The following is a 22884-nucleotide window of genomic DNA, read 5'->3' on the forward strand; positions in this document are numbered from 1 at the left end:
AGTATTGATTCTTTGGGCCTCAATTATAGGCCTCGATATTTATCCTTATAAAATTTCTTCCTCTTCGCCTCAGACTGACATGACTCCTGCCCTCAAAGAGCTCACCACGTTGTTGATTTACGAGGCTCAAGTAAAAAGAGAGGACACACGCGTGTGCGTACCCACGCACACACCCTCAACACGGGTCTGTTATCACCTCTCTTCTGTTTTTGCGCAAGAACCATCACGCATCAGAACTTGCTTTAAAAGTTGTTGTGACCCTGGAAGCAAAACTGACAGAGACAGGAGAGGAAGGAGCTCAGAAGGCCTCGCCCAGCCTGGCTGGCGCTGAGGCCTGCGCGGAGAGATGCGGAACGGAGGGGAGCACTGTGTCCCAGGAAAATCAGAGTTCTCATTGTGTTTTAAAAAAAAAAAAAAATTTTTTTTAATGTTTGTTTTCTTTTTTCTTTTTTTTTTTTTTCAAAAATTTTTTTAATGTTTATTTATTTTTGACAGAAAGCATGAGCAGGGGAGGGGCAGAGAGAGAGGGAGACACAGAATTGAAAGCAGGCTCCAGGCTCTGAGCTGCCAGCACAGAGCCCGATGCGGGGCTCGAACTCACAGACCGCGAGATCATGACCTGAGCCGAAGTCGGATGCTCAACCGACTGAGCCATCCAGGTGCCCCTAATGTTTGTTTTTGAGAGAGAGGGACAGCACGAACAGGGAAGGGGTAGAGAGAGGGAGACACAGAATCCGAAGCAGGCTCCAGGCTCCGAGCTGTCAGCACAGAGCCCGAAGTGGGGCTCGAACCCATGAACCCTGAGATCATGACCTGAGCTGCAGTCTGACGCTCAAATGACTATGCCACCTAGGCGCTCCCTGATTGCGCTTTTAATGTGCTTCCTGCAGAGTTAGGAGAACTCGGTATCTTGTCTGTTGTTTACCTTGCGTACAAGCGCGTGTGTATCAACAATGGAAATTTTTCATCTGCTCCCAAGCAGGCCGGCAGCCTGAAAATCATTTTCAGAAATTTTAGAAATGTTCGTAACCCAACTTTGTGGTGGGTAGGGAAAACCACATCTAACATTTGGATCAAACTGCGTTTTCAAAGCACTGCTGTCTCTTGCACGCCTAACTGGCATATTTCTAATTCTGTTCTTCAGATTTGCAGTGCATTGTTTTGCTTTTGGTTATTGACCAACTGCTTTATAGATGCCATTTGTTATCTATCATCATAGTAAATTTAGGGGGAGAAATGCTTTGTCATTGTAGTTGGCAGGGAGATTGTCCCCAGCCTTTTCCATGGTAGAGAAAAGAAACTTTCTGAAAGAAGTTTGAGAATTTTAAGGTATGCATCTTCAGAATCATTGATTGTGTTTTTTAAACATTTTTTTAATGTTTATTTCTGAGAGAGAGAGAGAGAGAGAGAGAGAGAGAGAGAGAGAGTGGGGGAGGGGCAGAGAGCGAGGGAGACACAGAATCTGAAGCAGGCTCCAGGCTCCAAGCTGCCAGCACAGAGCCCGATGCGGGGCTCGAACTCACAGACCGTGAGATCATAACCTGAGCGGAAGTCGGATGCTCAACCGACTAAGCCACCCAGGCGCCCCTCATTAATTGTGCTTTATCTGAGTATTTTTAAACTAAGAGTCCAACATTTTCTCTGCAGGAAAGTTAATCCGTGGATGTGTCGCACGCGCATGTGTGCTCCTGTGAGTACATGTGTGGGGGAGGGCATGTCTGAAGGAGGCATCGAAGTTAGACCTTAAGAGGCATTTACTGATTCTTAAAGATTTAGATATTAAACCAATCTCTTGAGGGAACTTCTTTGGTCTTGATATCTTCCAGGGCCATTTGCCTAGAAGGCCTTCAGTCCAGGTCTTGCCAAACCACCCTGTGATGAGGTAGAAGCTGGTTGGAGAACAAACAGAACTTGCCCTGGCCTGTGAGGCCAGTCATACAATCCTCCCACGTCCCTGGAGTTCAGCACCCCTAGGGGGTGGCTCTGCAGCCCGGGTCTGACAGGTGGGGGAGCTGGAAAGACACCCCTGCAACCTGCTTCCTTCCAGAGACCAGGCATCCGCTCTTGGCTTTCTGCAGTCCCCTCTCTGCCCTCGCCTGGCTCCTCCTATCACATTTCCTTTTTTTTTTTTTTTCCCAGAAAATTTGTCTCTCTCTGAAGGTATTTTACTTTTCACGTGTTTGCATGTTACTGTCTCTGCACCAGGATCTAAGCACTAAGAGCCTCTCCTGTGGCCTTTACACTGTACTTGTGCTTGGAACAGGGGCTCGCACAGTGTGGGGGCTCAATAAATACGTGTGGAATGGATGGGTGGGTCTAAAAATGACCTCAACCTGCACTTGGCAGGATTTAGGAGAATTTTCACTTCTTTTATAAGATGCTGTTCTATATACTCTCTTCAGCTTCCGGTGGGTTCTATGAACTTGCAGAGCAGATGATTGTGCCATGTATTTTGGGGCAGCTACACCTATATTTACCAAGATCGTTCTAGTCTGCTCCCACTTTCAGTCTGTCTTTACGGTCTTTGACTGGTTTCTTTGGAAACACAGCTGTGGGCTTAGTGAAGATGATGGGGAGCGAAAGCCTTCTGCACACATGGTGTGAGCCTTCAGGGGCTCTGCCAGGTTCTGGGACACCCCGTCAGGAAGCTGGTTCCGTCCAGAGTAGGAGGGCAGTGCTTGCTTCCACGGCTGGGATGGTGAAGCCTGAGATCTCCATCAGGCCTGGGAGTAGTGAGCTGCCCTCTTGCAAATGGTAAACACAAAGGTGGGCAAAAGTGGCCTCCTTCCTTCTTTGGAAAGTCAGTAGAGCTCCCTGCTCCAGGAGCGTGACATGTTTCCTGCTTTGAAGTTGTATAATGAAGACTAACTTGGGGAGTGTTTGAACATATGGCTTCAAGGCTGTCTAGTGGCCAAACGTCTCAGCTCTCTAGTGAGTGACTGTGTTTTTTATTTTATTTTATTTATTTATTTATTTATTTATTTATTTATTTATTTATTTTTTAGAGGGAGAGAGAGGGAGGGAGGGAGAGGAGCAGAGAGAGAGGGAGACACAGAATCCGAAGCGGGCTCCAGGCTCCGAGCTGTCAGCACGGAGCCTGATGGGGGGCTCGAACCCACGAACCGTGAGATCGTGACTTGAGCCAAAGTCAGATGCTTAACCCACTGAGACACCCAGGGGCCCCGTGAGTGACTAGTTTTGGCTTCAGTTATTTCCATCAGAGGATTAAAATAAGAAAAGGTCTTCCAGTGTCAGATCCCCGCACTCTCTAGAAAGGAGCTCCTGTGTTGGCACTTTACCTTAGCTGAGGGATCTTCCTTATGGTAGCTGAGACATACAGCCTTTTGCCTGGTGTTGGTGCATTAGACAACGCCTCAAAATGGGGTAATTGTTGCCTCATTAGTCATCTGGCTGCGTAGACGTTGCATTAGCTGCTGAGAGGTTGTGAAGTCTTTGATCTTTCTAGAGACCCTGGGAGAGGTCAGCTCCACTTCAGGGCATCGTGAGCAACACATACGGTGGGGAACTGTACTGGGTAAAGGTGAGTTCTACAGCTGGACAGACTGGGATGTGAGTTCTGGTCCTGCCCTTTACAGCAGGGAGTCGGGGCACTTGGTACCAAATACCAAATAAGTTTCCTTGTTTGTGAGGTGGGGATAACTGGCTACACTGTCTGAGAGTTACCGCCAGGTGTGATAGCATAACGAGGAGGAAGTACCCACGTAGCTGTCAAGTCCACGTTCCTCTCCTTCCTTTTGGAAACGTGTTCCCTGGCTTCTTTCACGTTTTGTTCCATGAGTCAATATGGTGCCAGCCATTATTAAAATAGGGTTTTTTTTTCTTTTTCTTCTTTTCTCCTCTTTCCTGTCCCCCCTTCCCCCCCCCCCCCCACCGCCTTCTATTCCTTCTATTCCCCCTTGATTAGAAAGGTCCAAATTCTCTAGCATCTCAAATGAGACGTGAAACCACCTGGAATATCTCTCCCCAAGTTTACCAACAGAGTTTTAAGAGGAGAATTGGAGTCTTCCTGTCAGAAACGGTATTGTCTTCATCAGGTTCATGAGGTCAGAGCTAAGATGAAACGGAAATGGTAACGTAGGGGTGACAGAGGTGGTGACCTCTTTAAAGTTTCCATGAATCAAACCTTTAATTCTTGTTAAAGTGAGTACTGGCCAATGTTTCTTGCAATATACTGTTTTGGTTGTTTTTTGCTGAGTAAACATAGATTTATTTATTTATTTATTTATTCATTTATTATTTGAGAGAGAGAGCACGCTTGCGCAAGGGAGGGGGGTATAGGGAAAGAGAGAGAGAGAGAGAGAATCTTTTTTTTTTTTGAATTCTTTTTAATGTTTGTTTATTTTTGAGACAGAGAGAGACAGCGTGAGCACGGGAGGGGCAGAGAGAGAGGGAGACAGAATCCAAAGCAGGCTCCAGGCTCTGAGCTGTCAGCACAGAGCCTGATGCGGGGCTCGAACTCATGAACTGCAAGATCATGACCTGAGCTGAAGTCAGATGTTTAACCGATTGAGCCACCCAGGCGCCCCAGAGAGAATTCTTAAGCAGGCTCCACGCTGAAGCCTTAGGCGGGGCTTGATCCAATGACCCTGGGATCATGACCTGAGTCAAAATCAAGAGCTGGACACTTTCAACCAACTGAGCCACCCAGGCACCCCTAAATACAGATATTTTGCAAGGTCTTTCTTGGGAGGTTCATCTTGCGTAATAAAATGTTAATCAAGATTGCTTTGTGGGACGATGATCTGTGTATCCTCTCATATATCTGCCGTCTCCTCCATGTTTCCCAAAGCTCCAGTTTAACACTGTTAAGAATTGTTAGCTTACATCAGAAGAGCTGACCTGCAACTATGTTTCTTTGCTACTTCTTCCTAAGAGAGATTTATAGTGTACGGTCCCGTCCCCCCACCCCCCCATCTGAAAGTAGAGCGTTCCTGTGAAACCTTTCTAAGTTGAAATGGTGTAAAATGAAGAAGAAACAATGACTGTTCATTTACATGGAAAATTTGGGGCGCCTGGGTGGCTCAGTCAGTTGAGCGTCTGACTTCAGCTCATGTCGTGATCTCATGGTTTGTGGGTTTGAGTCCTGCATTGGGCTCGCTGCTGTCGACGCCGAGCCCAGTTGGGATCCTCTGACCCCATCCCTCTCTCCCCCTCCACCTCTCAGGCACTCTCTCAAAAGAAAAGAAATTTAGATGGAAAATTTTTTTTAGCATTCCCAGACCCAAAAACTACCTGTCAGGCTTTTCTGATACCTTAGGACACATCTTGCTAACAGATACAGAGAATAAATAGCGATAAAACAAACGTTCACAGACAGTGGTGTCTAGGTACTGAGCGCAGCTCCTGGGGAAGGGGCTGGAACAGCCTGGGATGTGCGCTGCCTCTGTAACAGCTCCCTGCAAAACACAGGCTGACTGCTAATTTTGCCATTTGGCTTTTTTTGGAAAAGCAAAAATCGTCCTCAGGTTTATGAAAACAGGTAGTAATGTTAGAGCAAAGTGGCAGGACGTGAACTCTTGAAAAGTGGGGGATACCTGTATCTACATTTAGATATAGGCCCCTTTAAAAAGTATTTCGCTTTCTTTTTAGGACCATGAAGTTATCTTTAGTCATAGCTAAGTGAATAGGGCCAGAATTGTTTCCTGAAACATCTCGGGGACCTGCCTCACTTATAGATGTGCTACCTAACGTTAGTGAGGATGAGAGGCTGTTTGCTTTTCTAACTATGCATTTTTGCATTTCACTTTGTTTAGCTTACTTGAGACACTCCACCTGGACAAGCTGGCAGCACAATCATGTTTGAAAAATGATCAAAATGGAAGTAAATTTAATTACAGCCATTCTAGCTAGAGCCAGGATACATGGAGCATGACATACTGTGTCTTTTCAGTTGGCCCATGTGTCCTGCAGGGTGAAGACAGTCAACCAGATTTATTGAATGCCTGTTGCTTCATCCATTAATTTCTAACGTGAATAGTTTTTGAAAACATCGTATGTACCGGACATTGCTTTTGCCACAGTTGCTGTGATGGAGCGTAAAGCAGGGGTGCTGACATTGTTGGGACTGGAGGTGGGCATCTGGGAAGACTTTCTGGAAGAAGAGATATTCACTCTAAAACCTATAAAATAAAAAAAAAAAAATAATAAATTGGAAGAAAGCCAAGTAAGAATAGTTGAGAAGGTGGGTACAGAGGGAATTAGGTTCCAGTCAAGCAGCAGGTGAAAGGGATCCTTGTGTATTTAAGCAACTAAAATAACCCCAGCGGAGCTAAGGAATGGAGTGAGAGGGGGTGCGTGTTGTTGAGACTGGGTCTTGGTTGTGGAGGTCCAGGATGCCTTGTTTGGATTCTATCCAAAGGGCAGATAACGTGTTCAAGCATGGATGATAGGACTGTATTTTGGTTATCTCACTACAGCTGTAGTGTTTATAATAGGGCAGAAGGGGGCTGCACAGAAGTCAGGAAGACCTTGTAGGCTACTGCATGAACTCTCATGCACTCGGGTGGTGGCCTAGACTCCTTGGTGGCAGTGGGAGGAGACAAGTGGAATGCACTAGAGACACGAGCTTGAGTTTGGCAGGGTGTATGGGGGTGAAGGAGGGACAGTGAAAGAGGCAGTCCAGGACTGTAGGGTGGGCTTCTTGGGTAGATGGTGGTGCCTCTCGCTGAGACAGGAGCGGGAGCGCTGTTGGAGACTCTAAGGGCCTCACCTTGACAGGTGGTTCACCGCCATCCAAGTGATTGGAACCTTAGAAAAGAGGCTTGGGTTGGAAGTGTTGATGGTCATTGGGAAGGCGTGAGGTCATGGAAGCAGAGCAGGAAGACACCACTGTAGGCCTGAGCCCCATGGGACAACAGTGCATACCCCCAGACAGAGGAAGAAATGTCGTCTTTCTGAAAGAGCGTGGTTAAATGAGAATGTGTGTAAACCATCAAGTTTGGGCCCATCCTTTCTAATTGTATTTATGTTTTCCTTCTTTCCTCAGTTTGTTCTCCTCATTTTGATACTGTACAGGCAAGAATGTGTCCATAATAAGGTTGATCAGCATTAGAACAAATGCAGTGTGACAGGGAAGGTTCTTCTGAAAAAAAAAAAAAAAATTGCTCTGCAGCGTTGACACTGGCTGGAAAGAGGGCAAGGCACAGAGATTTATGGATTTTTAAAAGAAAATTTTTAAGGTTTATTTATTATTGAGGGACAGAGAGAGACAGAGCATGAGCATGGGAGAGGCAGAGAGAGGAGGAGACACAGAATCTGAAGCAGGCCCCAGGCTCCGAGCTGTCAGCACAGAGCCCGACGTGGGTCTCGAACTCACAGACCATGAGATCATGACCTGAGCCAAAGTCAAACGCTCAACCAGCTGAGCCACCCAGGCGCCCCCCATTTATGGATTTTTTAATGTTTATTTATTTATTTTGAGTGAGAGAGAGAGTGTGTGTGTGTGTGTGTGTGTGTGCACGCAGCGAATAGGGGGAGCAGGGGGAGAAAGAGAGGGAGAGAGAGAATCCCAAGCAGACTCCACACTCAGTGCGGAGCCCAATGCGGGATCATGACCTGAGCCGAAATGAAGAGTCAGATGCTCAACCAACCGAGCCACTCAGGCACCCCCGTTATGCATTTTTAAAACGTAAAAAAATCAATATTATTGTCAAGGGCCAAAAAGCAAAAGTATCCATAGGAAAGATAACTATCAGCTTATTTGCTGCTTTTGTATTTCTGGGAGGGGCAGGAGAGAGGAAGTCCCATTTTCTTAAAACTATCTGAAACAAATATGGGAACATGTTCACATGGCTTAAATCTGGGTTGTAGGTAGCCTGGAAAATTCTACCATATCATTATTAGTACTTTTCTGTACATTAGGAATGTTTCATCATTAAAAGTTTAAAAAAAAAAAAAATCAGATGGGATGGTGTGTATGCTGACTGCCTGGGTTGTTCAGCTTTAGGAATCCTTGGAGACCAGACAGGTCATAACAACTAGTAATAAACCAATAATCAATGTGTTTAAAAATAAATAATGAGTTAAAAAGCGTGAGAGTGTCCAGCCAGCCATCCACGCACATCGCTGTGTTCGGAATCCTGGCCTTCGGTGGCTGTGGATGTTCAGATAATTCTCCATTAAAAGTTGCAAAAACAAAATCGAAAACCTCTATTGCTTGTCTGCACAGAAGAGGTCCACAAAGAAGCAGGTTCTTTCTACACGGAGGTCTTTACTTTCTGCTCACCTTTTGCTACAAGTCTAATTCCTGAGTAATTGGAGTTAGGAGTGTTTTGATTTTTTTTTTTTTTTCCTTGGAGCTGCTGATCAAAGGTGTTTCCATCCAAATGCAGGCGGGATGGCGCTCACAGAGGAGGGGGCTCACGGGCAAGGGGGAAAAGGGGTGAGCAGCGCTTTGGGTCCAGGAGATAGAAGCTTCCTCCAGGGATTTTTAAAAACCCCTTTTGAATGGGCTCATTGTTTATAAGAACAGTTCCTTAATGGAAAAACAAAAAGGCAAGAGGGTCTGTAGCTTGCTTTTCTGCTTTTCTGGGCTGGCCTCATTGTTTATTTGATTTATCAAGTCTCTGAGTAGTTGCTCTGCTCTGTGACCTTCCTTTAGCTGTTCCTTTAGAGTATCCATTTACTTTATTTAGAAACATAATATTTAAAAAAGCTGGAGCTGAGTCAGAAAATCATCACCTTTTTGATGTGGCCGTTTCCCCGTCTTTTGAAACCTTAAACTTGCTAAGAGCCCTGGAGCTGACTTGCAGTCTCTGAATCAACAAGGATTTCTGGGTCTGGCAAGGGCTCCCAGACGGTGGGCGGGCCTCCCGGGCCTGGGAAGCCGGGAGGGGGCAGCAGGTCTGCCCCAGGGTCCTCCAGTCTGGTTTGCACACAATTAGAGAACGCAGTGCCCGGTGGATCTGGTGCTAAGTGGTAAAGAAAGGGCTGCAAAGGGCCTCAGCTCAGGTGGTGTTTGGACTGTGGGGGAGCCCGGCGGAGGAGGCCCCCCAATGTGAGGCTGGAAGGCCGGGCTGGTGTGCTCATCTGAGGAGGCGGCAGCATCATTTAGTACAGCTGCTGGATGATTCCTCGGCCTCGCTTTTCCAGGTTAAACGTGCTGTACGTATGCTGTCTTTTAAAGAGGTGTTCTTTTTTCTAAGATAATTTTTTTTAAGTTTATTTATTTATTTTGAGAAAAAGAACGAGAGTGCGCAAGCGGGGCAAGGGCAGAGAGAGGTGGGGAGAGAGAATCCCAAGCAGACTCTGCACGGTCAGTGTGGAGCCAGACGCAGGGCTCTAACTCCCAAACTGGGATCACGACCTGGGCCAGAATCAAGAGTCAGATGCTTAACCAACTGAGCTGCCCAGGTGCCCCGCGAAGATATTTTTTTTTTTTAAAGGTTTATTTACTTTTGAGAAAGACAGTCCACGAGCAGGGGAAGAACAAAGAGAGAGGGAGACACAGAATCTGAAGCAGGCTCCAGGCTCTGAGCTTGTCAGCACAGAACCTGACGCGGGGCTCGAATCTGTGGACTGTGAGATCATGACCTGAGCTGAAGTCAGACACTTAGCTGATTGAACCACCCATGTGCCCCTAAAATAATTTTTAAATTATTTTTTATACATCTGTTCTTCCCTTTTTCCCTTGCCCCTTTTTTTTTTTTTTTTTTTTTTTTTTTTTACTTTTTACTTTCAATGACAAAGATTCTAACTCTGAAGTTTGAAGACCAAAAACTAGGTATCAGACATGGTTTTGTCACCTTAACACAAGAACTGTTTTAAACTTTAGCCTATATTCTTTTGAGTCTTCATGCCCCTGTTGCTTTTAGGTTCTACGCGTTCTTTTGCATTTTGCTTATGTTTCTCGAAATAAGGGGCCACCAAAGGCGTACACAGAACTCTATTAAGAAGGTGCTTGTAGGAACAATGAACCGCATGGACCCAAGCCTAGAGAAGACTGTGACTGACATCTGAAAGGACAGTTTACTCCCAGCTATTAACATTTCTTGACTGGATAGTCCCTTTTGTTTCTCGTAGAGGAACTTTAGAATCACGTTATTAAACTCCGTCTTCCCCCCCCCCCCCCCGCAAGGAAATCAAGCATCAACAAAAGTAATATTATCTCTGTAGTAGATTGTGATAAGAATTACATTAAATCTATTTATTACTTTGGGACTAATTGACATTTTTATGAAAAATGGCATGTCTCTATTCAGATAGGGTCTTGTTTGTGACTGTCAGAAAGTTTTTGTATTTTTTAGTGTCCTCGTATGGGCTGTATGTATTCCTCAATGTGTTTATTTCTTGGCATTGTTGCTTGAGTTAGGAGTGTGCCCTTAGGTTTAATTGGGAGGTGGGGGTGGAACTCGAGGGGACGTGAGGACTTGGCTTTCAGATGGCCTGCTTCTCCCACCGGCTCTGTCATTTGCCAGCAGTGTGCCTTCTGGTGAGACAGGTAATCCTGCTGAGTCTTGGCTTTCTCACCTATAAATGTGGATAATAATGGTATCTACCTCTTAGGGTTGTTTTGAAAATTAAACGAGCTACTGTGTTAAGAACTTCACACCATTTCTGGCAGTTAATGCATGTTCAGAAATGATCTGTTTCTATTAACTGGTAATTGCTAGTAAATAGAAAAGCTGTTGATTTCTGGATATTTATTTTCTATTTTATGGCTATATTAAATGTCTTATTTGTTTTATCTTTCTGGTACATCTTCTTGGCTTTCTAGGTTACACTGTAACACCGTGTGCCAATAAAAATATTTTTCTTCCCTTTTCAATTGCTGTATACTTGATTTCTGTTTTATATCTTGTTGAACTGCCTTCAGCCTCCTGGATAATAGTGATTAAGAGTGATGATAACTATCTTGGCTGTTATTTATTTATTTTTTATTAGTTTTTTAATCTTTATTTTATTTTATTTTGGGGGAGAGAGAGAGAGAGAGACAGAGTGAGAGCAGGGGAGGAACAGAGGGAGAGGGAGACACAGAATCTGAAGCAGGCTCCAGGCTCCGAGCCGTCAGCGCAGAGCCCGACGCGGGGCTCGAACCCACGAACCGTGAGATCATGACCTGAGCCGAAGTCGGGTGCCCAACCGACTGAGCCACCCAGGCACCCCTCTTGGCTGTTACTTTAATATTATTATTATTTTTTATCATGCTAAGGGAATATCTTTCTAGTTTGGGTTTGGTACTTTTGTAACATTGGGTGTTGGATTTTACCAAATACCTTTTTCATGATCTTTTGTTTTTGTGATACATGGTTTTTCTCCCTTGACCACGTGAAGATCTTTTTACATTTCTCATAATGCTAATTTTAAAATTTCAGTGTATTTAAACTAAAAAAAAAAAAAAAACCCATTACACCATAACAGTTCACCCACACCCCCTTTCCCCTGCCTCTGGCAACCCAGATGTCTTCTCAGGATCTTGATTCAATGGGCTTCGTTTATATATGTGTTTCTTTATATTTAGATTCCACATGTAAGAGAGATCATATGGCACTTGACTTTGACATATTTAACATAGCATAATGCCCTCAATGTCCGTCCACAGTGTCACAAATGGCAAGATTTCATTCTTTTTTATGGCTGAATAATATTCCTTCCCTATTGAGAATGTGACTGCAGTGAACATGTGTGTGCAGGTCTCTTTTCGAGTTAGTGTTTTGTGTTCTCTAGATAAATACCCAGGAATGGAACTGCTGGATCAGATGGTAGTTCTAGTTTTAATATTTTGATGAACTCCCTATGGTTTTCTATAGTGGCTGCACCAACTTCCATTCCACCAACCAGTGCTGTATAAGAGTTCCGTTTTCTCTGCGTCCTGGCCAACGCTTGCTATTTCTTGTCTTTTCGATCCTAGCCATTCTAACAGGTGTGAGGTGACCCCTCAGTGTGGATTTGCTTTGCGTTTCCCTGATGATGAGTGATGTTGAACATCTTCCCACGCGTGTGTTGGCCATCTGTGTGTCTTCTTTGGGAAATGCAAATCAAAGCCACAATGAGGTATCAGCTCACACCCGTTAGAATGGCTAGGCTCAAAAAGACAAGCAACAGCAAGCGGTGGTCAGGAGGTAGAGAAAAGGGAACCCTTGTATATAGCACTGTACCTCACATTCTTGGTTCCTTTGTCTTGGATTAATTGACCACATATGTGTGGCTTTAGTTCTGGGCCCTCTATTCTGTTCCATTGATCTCTGTGTTTGTTTTTTTTTTTTTTTTTTTTTTTTTTTTTAAATTTTTTTTTCAACGTTTTTTATTTATTTTTGGCACAGAGAGAGACAGAGCATGAACGGGGGAGGGGCAGAGAGAGAGGGAGACACAGAATCGGAAACAGGCTCCAGGCTCTGAGCCATCAGCCCAGAGCCTGACGCGGGGCTCGAACTCACGAACCGCGAGATCGTGACCTGGCTGAAGTCGGACGCTTAGCCGACTGCGCCACCCAGGCGCCCCACTGTGTTTGTTTTTTATGCCAATACCGGGCCGTTTTAATTACTATAGCTTTGTAACATGGTTCGAAATCAGGGAGTATGATGCCTCCAGCTTTGTTCTTCTTTCTCAAGATTCTTTGGCTATTTGGGATCTTAGATGGTTCCGTACAAATTTTAGGATTGTTTGTTGTCTTTCTGTGAAAAATGCCATTGGAGTTTTGCATTGACTCTGTGTATTGCTTTGGATAGTATCGACATTTTCACAGTATTAATTCTTCTAATCCATGAACATGGAATTCTTTACATTTGTGTCTTCAGTTTCTTTTATTAATGTCTTGTAGTTTTCAGTGTACCTCATAATATTCTTAATCATGTTTTCTGGTGTAGAATCTACTTGATTCTTGATGTGATTTCATTTGCTAATACTGTACTTAGGAGCCTAGTAGTTTTACTGTTTGTCTATAAGTAGTTTTAATTTTTAGTTTTTCTCCTTCGTTCACGTAGTGCTAGATTGTGACATTAGAATTGCATTAGTTTTTCAAATGAATTGAAATTTTTTTTCCCAACGTTTTCCTTTAGAAACTTTTTCGTAACACGAAATCATCTGTCCTTTGGAAGTTTGAATGAATTCACACCTAAGACTACCAGGAACTAGGTCTGAAGCCTTTATTGGAAATCCTCTTGAGTGGCTTTCCAGTTTCTTTGTTGTTATTGGATCCTTCATATTTTCCGGCTCTTAATTCAAGATTTTATGATCTGATTGCAATGAGTGCTTCATTAAAAGAAACCAAGAGCTCTTCCTTATCCAGAGTCCTATCTCCTCCCCAGCTGGTGCTTGTTATTTTCTGTCCTTTTAATCGTCGGTGCACTTGCTAGTGGTCCTTCCGTTTCATCGTGCCCTTGCCCCGCAAACAACCTGCTTTGAAATGTTCTGATAAGTTATAATGGTTTTCAATTTGCCAAGTCATAGTTCTTTTGACGTCGCTGTTATTTTCACTTATTCCTGCTTTCTTTTTTACAACTTCTAAAAACTTGGCATGTGAATTCGTATATTGGATTCTGTAACAGTAAAACTGCTTGCACCACCAGTTTGGTTACCATCTACGATGACTGTTTGTAATCGTGTGTGCAAACGTAAATATATTTTGCATTGTGCCTGTAGTTTTGCAAGCCATGAAATTGCACGTGTGTGTACACACTTAACTCTGGAGCATGAGCGTTCATTATAGGATGTACCTGAGTCTGTCAAGACGTAATACGATATGCTGGCTCTGGGAAAGACTGCAAGAGCGTGTTGATTTAGGCCATTGCTTCTCGGAAGCCGAGAAAGGAAATGGTTCATTCTGGTGCTGCTAATTGGCAGGGAGGAAGACAGACTCCTGTTATCCTTGCTAATTTACCCCAGGACTCTGTAAGATTTTGGTAAGGATATTTTCACTTCTGTGTCATCAGGTCTTAACTTGCTATTTTTTTTTTTAACTTATTTCCTTTTCTTTATTCTTCAAAGCCATTGGAGTACAAAGTGGTTGTTCATACTAATACTTTATGTGCTTGAAGATACACGTTACGTTATCCGAACTCCCATATTTTATTTTCTCCACTGATCGTTTTATTTTGTTTTGGGCTGATGGCAGCTTTTCCTGATTACCTTTTACAAATGGAGAACAGAAAAAAAAAAACAAAACCCAAAAACTTTACTTTTGGAAGAGCATGATTAGTGCTTAGTGCAAGAGCTTGGTGATGTTAACTGTTGACCAGATCGTTCACTTTTGTGGTTTCTTGTCTCTTTCTACCTTGTTCTTACACCTATTGACTTTCTGCACCGCTTCTCCTGTATAAGGATTCTTTTTTTCTTTTAATGTTTATTTATTTTGAGAGAGCAAGAGAGGAAGAGAATGCATGAATGTGCACGCAGGGGAGGGGCAGAGAGAGAGGAAGAGAGAGAATCTCAAGCAGGCTCCATGCTGTCAGCACAGAGCCTGATGTGGGGCTCAATCTCACCAACTGTGAGATCATGACCTGAGCCCAAACCAAGAGTCAGAAGCTTAACTGACTGAGCCACCCAGGTGCCCTGGATGAAGATTTCTGTACATTGCATATTCTTTTCTTGGTTGATGATTGTACAGTTTGAGTTTGCTCCTCCAAATATTCCACTGGTTGGTTGGAATAAATTTACTTTATCAGTCTTGTATTGTCATTTACTTAGAGTTAGTTTTTTAGATTTTTATCAATAAATAATATAATAGCACTGTGGTGTTTTGCCTTGCAGCTAATTTATCGTTTTTCTCTCTGATTATTTGCATATATTTCTTAAACTGGAATGGCTGGGTCAAACAATACATATTCAGAAAGGCTAAACCAATTTACCCTTTCACCAGCAATGTGTACATTGATATTTTTAATCTTTTACGAGGCAGTAGATGAAACAATAGAGTCCTTCTCCCCTGCTGGTTTTCTCAGGCTGTCGTAACAAATTATGACCAACGAGGTGGCTTACAGAAATCTATCCTCAGAGTTGTGGAAGCCACAAGTCTGAAGTCGAGGTGTGGCCAGGGTCATAATCCTCTCTGGGGAAGAATCCTGGCCATCCTTGGTCCCTGACTTGTAGCTCTAGCACTCTAATCTCGGCCTCTGTTTCACGTGGTGTTCTCTGTGTTTGTCTCTGTGGCTACTGGCCTCCTTGTAAGACACCACTCGTTGGATTTAGGGCCTGCTCCGATCTGGCATAACCTCATCGAATGCAACTAATTACACCAGCAACAACCCTCTGCGCAAATCATGTCACATTCAGAGGTTCCGGGTGGACACGATTTTGGGGGGGACACGTTTTTCAAACCAATACAGTTGCTTTGATTTTGATTTCTTTTTTTTTTTTTTTGAGACTAAAAGTAATGTAAATCTCATTGGAAAAGTAAAACTCCTCAGCCACAGCCACAGGAATGACTGATTACGGAACTTATTTTACTCTGTGGTGGCGGCATCTCCAGGGATAAACCTTATTCTTGATTTCTTGATAACCTTGTTTCTTGATTTCTTCTTCCTTATTCATGTAGATATTAAATAGCCATATCCTACATCTCAAACTTTAGCCCTTCAAAAAATAAAATATATGCGGGTTTACTTGCATAGGAGGCGCTTCCCTTATAATTTTATTGCTAACACTGTTTCTAATGATAATTGTTAACACCACTCAGTCGTTTTTATTCTAGAGAGCACAAAAACCTTTAAAAGCTCTTTTTAGGTATTCTTTTATTTAATCCCCAAATGTAGATCTCATAAAAATGAGATGTCCTAGGATTTGAAAGCTGATATGGTGTGGAACCGGAAGTTAGGTCTGTTTGCACTCACTGAAAATTCAGGTTTATTAAAAATTTTTTAAAATGTTTATTTATTTTTGAGAGACAGAGAGAGAGAGCACAAGTGGGGGAGGGGCAGAGAGAGAGGGAGACACAGAATCTGAAGCAGGCACCCGGCTTTGAACTGTCAGCACAGAGCCTGATGCAGGGCTTGAACTCATGAACCATGAGATCATGCCCTGAGCCGAAGTTGGACGCTTTACCGACTGAACCACCCAGGCACCCCTGAAAATTCAAGTTTGTAAAGATGGTGTTGTCTAGGTTTAGAGGCCACCTCAGGTTATTTGTTGCAGATGTTGTGGGCCTTTTCATGGCGAGACATGATGAAGGACTCTGACTCCCGTCCCCTGGCACAGTCACACTGATCGGCCTCGAAGTCAGTGGCTGTCTGTCTACCGCAGTTTCGTCTGGGTGGCCGTGTGGTTTTCCAGCTTTCTGTCTACCGTGTCTTCCTGCTGCACATGACGTTGCCTTGGGAATGGAGAGGACCTTGAAAGTGCCTTTTTTTCCAGTGCAATCAAGAGCTTCACTGTCTTTTCTGTAAATCTTTCCTGTGTACCTGCCTGTGCACTGTGCTGGTCACGAGGGATGCTCACCAAGGTGAGGAGGGCAGATTTCAAGCAATGCAAACTTCCGCCGGGCAGAGGAGAATACCTCCAAATTCTTTCATGATGCCATGCAACCAGTATTCTGGTTGAGAGTTTTTAAAAATGCTGGGGGGGGTGGGGTGGGGCGGGGGAGACAGGAGAGAATGATCGCTTATTTCATCAGAAGGGAGTTGTCAGGGAAAGCCGGCAAGAGGAGCTCAGATCCGATTGCTTTTTGTTTCAAATGCGAGCTTCTGTAGCGTAAAGCGGTGGTTTGTAAGAATACTGTTTGGCTCTGGAGTGCCCAGACACACTTGGAGCTAGAATTTCATACCTGTGGTTGCTGCTGATATGCTCGGGCTTGTGGGATCATTTGCTTAACACAGGGTGACAGGGAGGCTAAATCCTCAGCCCCTGCTCCTCTCTGGGCACCAGCCAGCTGTTACAGAAGTGGCTGCCATAGTGCAGAGAGGGAGCCAAGTTGACTGCGGGGACAGGTCAAGCCCCTGGGCCCAGGAGGTCATGTTTGTCTAGATGGTCAGCCCCAGAAAGCAGGTCCTGGATGCTGACACCAGGCTGTTTTCTTTTTTTGTTTTTTAATCACAGTTTTGGTTTTGGTTTTGGTTTGTTTTTAATGTTTATTTATTTTGGAAGGAGAAAGAGAGAGATGGAGCGTGAGCAGAGGAGGGGCAGAGAGAGAGGGAGACACAGAATCTGAACCGGGCTCCAGGCTCTGAGCTGTCAGAACAGAGCCCGATGCGAGGTTCGAACCCACAAACTGTGAGATCGTGACCTGGGTCGAAGTTGGAAGCTTAACCGACTGAGCCACCCAGGCGCCTCTTAATCACACTTCTTGGCACTAACAGCCTCGGTCGCCGGCTAGAGAGGACCACTGGCTGGTGGGGCTGACCACGCACGCACCCGTGTAGCAGCACGTCTGTGATGTGATCGTCCAAGGGAAGCTCGGACTCACGGGTGGGTCTGGAATGCACCAGCAAGGCATGTGGATATCTGTACATTCTTAGTGCTGCCGGACAGCAGCTACAGCTCACCGATAGCATGAGACCTGCACAAAAAAGATCTCTGAGCATCCTGCCGTAATGATTAAAAAAAGGTGGCTTTTGGTGTAGGGCTCAAACTACCACTTTAAAGGTTTTTGGGCATCTGAAGGGATGCTGGAGAAAGGACACAAGAGAACATGAGTGTGTGATGGGGAATTGGAAGTGGTCTTTTACTTCGATTTACTTCCCATAAGCCTAGAAAAAAAAGATAGTGGCCGGATTTCAACAAGAATACCACTTGTAGATCTGAACAGGTGTGGATTCTGAAGACCCCTGGGAAACGTGGTCTCCAGAGGCAGCACCACCTTGGCCAGCTGGGCCTTGAGCCCCAGGCACTGAAGTATATAAAAGTCCAGGCTGAACAGAGGACTCAGTAGCACAGGCAGAAAATGCCAGGCGTGCCGACCTCCCAAGCCCACGGACCTGCGTGCCTGGGTAGAGGGGGGCCCGTGTCCCCCTTAGCAGCGTCGTGTGTGATACAGGTTGCGTTTTGTGTGAGGTGGAGCTTGAAGTGCAGGATGTTTCTTCCAGTGTGCCTTGGAGATGGTGGCTGTGAATGGGGAGGAGCCGAAGTGGCTGCAGGGAGATGTCCAGATGCACTGAGGGCCCAACACCAGCTTTGGCTGGCCCCACAGGCAGTACTGCACCTGGAATGGACTGTAAGCGTTGTCCCGGGGTGGCCAGATCTCCATATTCCCATATAGGTGAGTCATCAGGTGACGGTTGCTCCAGAAAGGAGGGTGACCTTGAAGAAGGCGGTACTCTGTGGCTCAGGTGATCCCTGCATGGGCTGAGCTGAAGGCTGCTGGCCAACAGCAGCTGGGGCAACAGGTGGTTCAGTGAAGGGAGATCTGCGTTGGGCATTTTCTTGGCCACCACAATATATGTGTGTGTGTGTATATATGTTTATGGATGCATATGTATATTTATGTATGCATGTTTGTTCCTTTGTTCATTCATTCATTCATTCGTTCATTCCCGGAAGCAATCCATCAGCCAGTGTGCACTGTCCACTTACGAAAACCAGGCAGTGTTGCAGGTCCTGGAGCTAAAGCATTGAACAAAACGGGCCCTGCACTGGGGACCCAGCCAGCCTTCCAGTCGGAAGACCGTCGGTACACAGGACATGAGGGTGGCAGGTGGAATGGATGCTCTGGCGGTCACGGAAGGACTGAGATGGGGAGGGGCTGAGGGCGAGGAAGCCAGGAGGCATGGCCGTGGGAGCAGGGAGGAAGAGCCTTTGGGCCGAGCGCATGGCCAGGCCCCATCGGGAACACAGGCGCCGTGTGTTCCAGAACAGAAACAGAATTGTAAGAGAGGGGGAGGCGTGGAAGGAAAGGAGACCGAAGCAAGGAGTTTAGATTTTATTCTAGGTAGGATGGGACTGACTCAAGGTGTGGAAGCAGAAAGGAGCTCTTCTAGAGAAGGCACTTTGCAGAGACGCTTGGCACGTGCCGTTCCTGTTAGGTTTGGTGGGACTCACTTCGACAATAGCTCTAATGAGTAGGTGCTGTTGGTCCCCCGGTTTGCAGGTGAGGAAACCGAACACAGGGTAGATGACTTACCACAGGGCTGGAAAGTGGCAGAGCTGGGGACCCACACCTAGGACGTCGTGTTTCTGATCCTGCGCCCCTGACCTCCTGAGTTCTGGGAAGATCGCCTGATTAATATGCGGGGTGAGGGTAGGATTCCTGCCTGAGGCTGTTGAGGTGCAGGTGGTTTCGCTCTGGAGACGGACCGAAGCGGCTGCCAGGCTGCCTTCGTGATGGGCAGGTGCAGAGGGAGGGGGATGTGGGAGGTCAAACAGAGATGAGGGGGGAAACTGAGTCCTGGATTTTGACTTGAGCCACTATGCAAGATAAGTATAGATCTGACTGGTTGCATCCTATATGTTCTTGTCCATTTGGGGATTCTGTTGGGGGAAGTCCAGGCTGTTACAGGTCTGTTGGTGACCTGCAAGGAAAACAAAACTGATTTACCTGTAAGGGACATGGATTCCTGCCAGGAACATCTTCCCCCACTGCTGTCCCCAGAAATGATTCACTTTCCAAATGCTTGCTTGTCCTAAACCATTGCTATGGGACTGGTTGGGGTAAGAAAAGGCCGTTTTGAGGTGCCTCAGGTCCCTTCTCCACTCACCCCCACAATGAACAGTCTGGCACATGTGAACCTTTTGCGTGTTGCCACCTGTCATGGTGCCGTTTGCCAGAACAGAGTGAAGGGCAGTTACAGAGGTAGGCACCACTTACATGGTACTGTTTAACCCTGGGAGGATGCTAAAACCAGTCTTTTTTTTCATTAAAAATTTTTTTTGTTTATTTTTAAGAGAGAGAGAGAGAGAGAGAGAGAGAGAGAGAATAAGTGGTGGGGTAAGGGGGGGGGGCAGAGAGAGAGAGAGGGAGACAGAATCCGAAGCAGGCTCCAGGCTCTGAGCTGTCAGCACAGAGCCCAAGGTGGGGCTTGAACCATGGGATCATGACCTGAGCCCAAATTGACACGTAACCGACTGAGCCACCCAGGTGCCCCTCTTTCCCTTTTTACACCTGCTCTGGCTTCTCTCCTGGTCTCTTGTTGCATGGACTCTGCTTTGCAAGGCCATCAGGGACCCCACGTTGCTGACTCCAGTGGTCAGCGTTCAGCACTTACCGTACTTGGCTTCTTGGTGGCGCTGGATGTACCTCGGGGTACTTTCTTTATTTGACACCTCTGCCTGCTTTCTGCTTTCTGGCCACTGCCTATCCGTACCCTTTTCTGGCTTTTTTTTCTCTGGCCTTTCGATTTGGGGTGCCCCGGAGTTAAGTCCTGGGTCATCCTCCCTCTCTCAGTTTACTCCTTTAGCAACAGTAACCAGGCTTATGAATTCAAATACCATTGATTTCTTGACTTGCTCATAACTTCCAGATGTATTCTTTTAGCCCAGACCTCTCTCCCCAGAACTCTAGACGTGTATATTCAACTCTTAGACGTTTCTGTTGCAATAATCTGATAGACCTCTTAGACGTGAGGTTGAACACTGAGCTGATTTCCAGCACTCGCACCCTAACCTGCTCATGCCCACTGTTCTCATCCCCCGTGGATGGCAAGGCCATCTTCCAGTTGTTCAGGCCCCAAAGGTTGGAACCGTATCCTTTCTCCCTCTCTTTCTCTTTGCACACCGACCCCAAGTCTAGCTTGTTAGGGAATTTGGTCGGCTCTGCTTTCATAAGCCACCTGCTCCCTGCTCACCACCTGCTGCTCCTTTCCGGATGGCAAGTAGCCCTGCGCCCTGCCTCCATCTTTGCTTCCCTGTGGTCTCTTGTCAACGCGAAGCCAGTGTGAGCCTTTACAAGAAGTCAGTGGGATTGTGTTGCTCTTGAGCTCAGAATTCACTAATGGTCACCATCACTCGGAGCCAAAAGCCTCTGTCCCTCCCCTGCTACCCATACTCTCTCCCTCCCTGTCTCTGCTCCAGCCACACTGGCCTGCGGGCCGTTTTGGAGCCTCTTGTCCGGCTGTTCCTTCTTCTTCTGAATCTGTTCTGCTAACTCCCTTACCTCTTTCGGGTGTGTTTTTCGGTGAGCTCCAGGGGGAACTTCCTCCTGTTGGCCTCCGCATGGCCTCCATGGCCTGATTCCACTTACACCACTTATCCTTTTATTTCTCTATAGCTCTTGATACCCTCTGACAAATGCTGCCCGCTTGTTCTATAACTGAGCTCCCAGTGAAGGGGATCCATGTTTATTTTGGTGGTATAGCCCACATTTTGGAGCTACGTCTGGTGGGGCCCTTCTGCTGTGCTACTGAAGAAAAAGCTCTCATTGCCTCTGGAGAGGGGGTGATGAGTTCCTTGGAGATCAAAGGCAAGGTCATTTTCTTTTGTTCTGTCTTAGCTTAGGTGGCGAGAGCAGGCTATCTCTGCGAAGGCACGTATTCCAGTGTGGTCAGCACCGTGGCTTCTGCAGCGCTGGTAGCTGCCAAAGCGACTTTTGCATGTGACTGTGGGATTAAAGCACCTGCTTCTTGGGGGCCGGCAGTTTGGTCTCATTGGCATAACCAACCAACTACCTCCTGTAAGCGAGGGTCCCAGAGGAAGCTACATGTGTGAAACATCAAGTTAACTTTTAAAACTTTGTCAGCGCTTTGGGTGATACACATTTTTGTACTGACTTTTCTGGAACTTTCTGTTCCAGAGGAGAGAAGTTACGTAGGTGGCTTCTGGTCCACAATGACATTTGCCTGCTGTCTTTGGCCAGCATCCTCTCAGCTGGGCCGCAGCTGGGCCCTCCTTGTCCACGGGCCCAGGGGCAGGGCATCTGCTCCGTGCACTTGGTCTGTCCATGGGCCCCAAGTGCCCCGTGCACTTGGTCTGTAAGTTGCATAGCACCTGAAATCTGTTTTAGCACTGATTTGAAAATGCGTTTATCTGGTTCTGTGAACAGCCTTCGAGCTCCCTGAAGGCAGAGCTGTGTCGTATCTGTCTCGGTGCTCCAACATCCAGGCCAGTCCCTCACATGGCAGGGTGTTAGGAATGTTTATGGAATTGTGCGTGACAGTGCGCAAATAGAACCTCATCCGAAGTTACGCGTTAGGCAGATGTGAATAGTTCTGGAGCAGGGTGGTGGTGATGGTTGTACAATACGTATGTACTTAACACCACTGAACTGAATGCTTACGAGTGGTTAGGACAGTAAATTTTATGTTGTGTATTTCACCAAAGTAAAAAAAAAAAAAAAAAAAAAAAAAACTGGGGGAAAACGTAAGGAATTAGGCACCTCACCAGGACATGATGCTCTAGCATGGTCTTGTTTGGGCAGACCAAGGCCAGGAGGCACAGAGAATTTCTACTGAGGGGCTCGGTAGTTGTTTGCGTTGGTTTTCTGTGATTAAATGCCCCTTATTGGGGTGGCTGCATGGCTCAGTTGGTAAAGCATCCGACTTCAGCTCAGGTATTGATCTCGTGGTTCGTAAGTTCTAGCCCTGCATCGGGCTCTGTGCTGACAGCTCGGAGCCTGGAGCCTGCTTCGGATTCTGTGTCTCCCTCTCTCTCTGCCCCTCCCCCACTTTGTGCTCTGTCTCTCTCTCTCTCTCTTTCAAAAATAAATCAAAACATTAAAACAATTTTTTAAAAAAACGCCCCTTACTTGTCCCTGCTGATTTGTCTATGATTTTAAACTCGATTTTGAACTTGATTCCCTTTGCAGTTTGGCTTTAGTCCCTGCATCCCCTTGTTAAACTGCTTGCTAATGATCATCCTTGCATCAAATTTGACATTTTTAATTTCTGCATTTTATTTTATTCCAGAATAGTTAACATTCAGTTTCAGGTGGTACAAGTGCTCCCCTTAATCCCCATCACCTATTTCGCCCACCCATCCCCCACCTTCCCTCTGGTGACCATCAGTTTGTTCTCTGTAGTTAAGAGTCTTGGCTTGTGTGTCTGTTTCTCTTTTTTTCCCCTTGCTCAC

At 45.8% G+C, this 22884-nt stretch overlaps 1 protein-coding gene across 4 annotated transcripts in view; it reads left to right on the forward strand.

Annotated features, from left to right (window-relative positions):
• GLI3 (GLI family zinc finger 3) overlaps positions 1-22884 on the forward strand; it is a 281827-nt gene that overhangs the window by 38398 nt on the left and 220545 nt on the right. The window contains exon 1 of one of the 4 annotated variants that reach the window (XM_042963712.1): positions 3472-3541. The exons of 2 other annotated variants lie outside the window; for them this stretch is intronic. The gene's annotated coding sequence lies outside the window, so the exon portion shown is untranslated. Of the gene's footprint in view, positions 1-3471; positions 3542-22884 lie in introns of those variants that run through there. One more of the 4 variants, XM_042963663.1, reaches the window with a different exon arrangement.

The sequence above is a fragment of the Panthera tigris genome, chromosome A2 (genome assembly GCF_018350195.1).
Source record: "Panthera tigris isolate Pti1 chromosome A2, P.tigris_Pti1_mat1.1, whole genome shotgun sequence".
NCBI classification, from domain to species: Eukaryota; Metazoa; Chordata; class Mammalia; order Carnivora; family Felidae; genus Panthera; species Panthera tigris.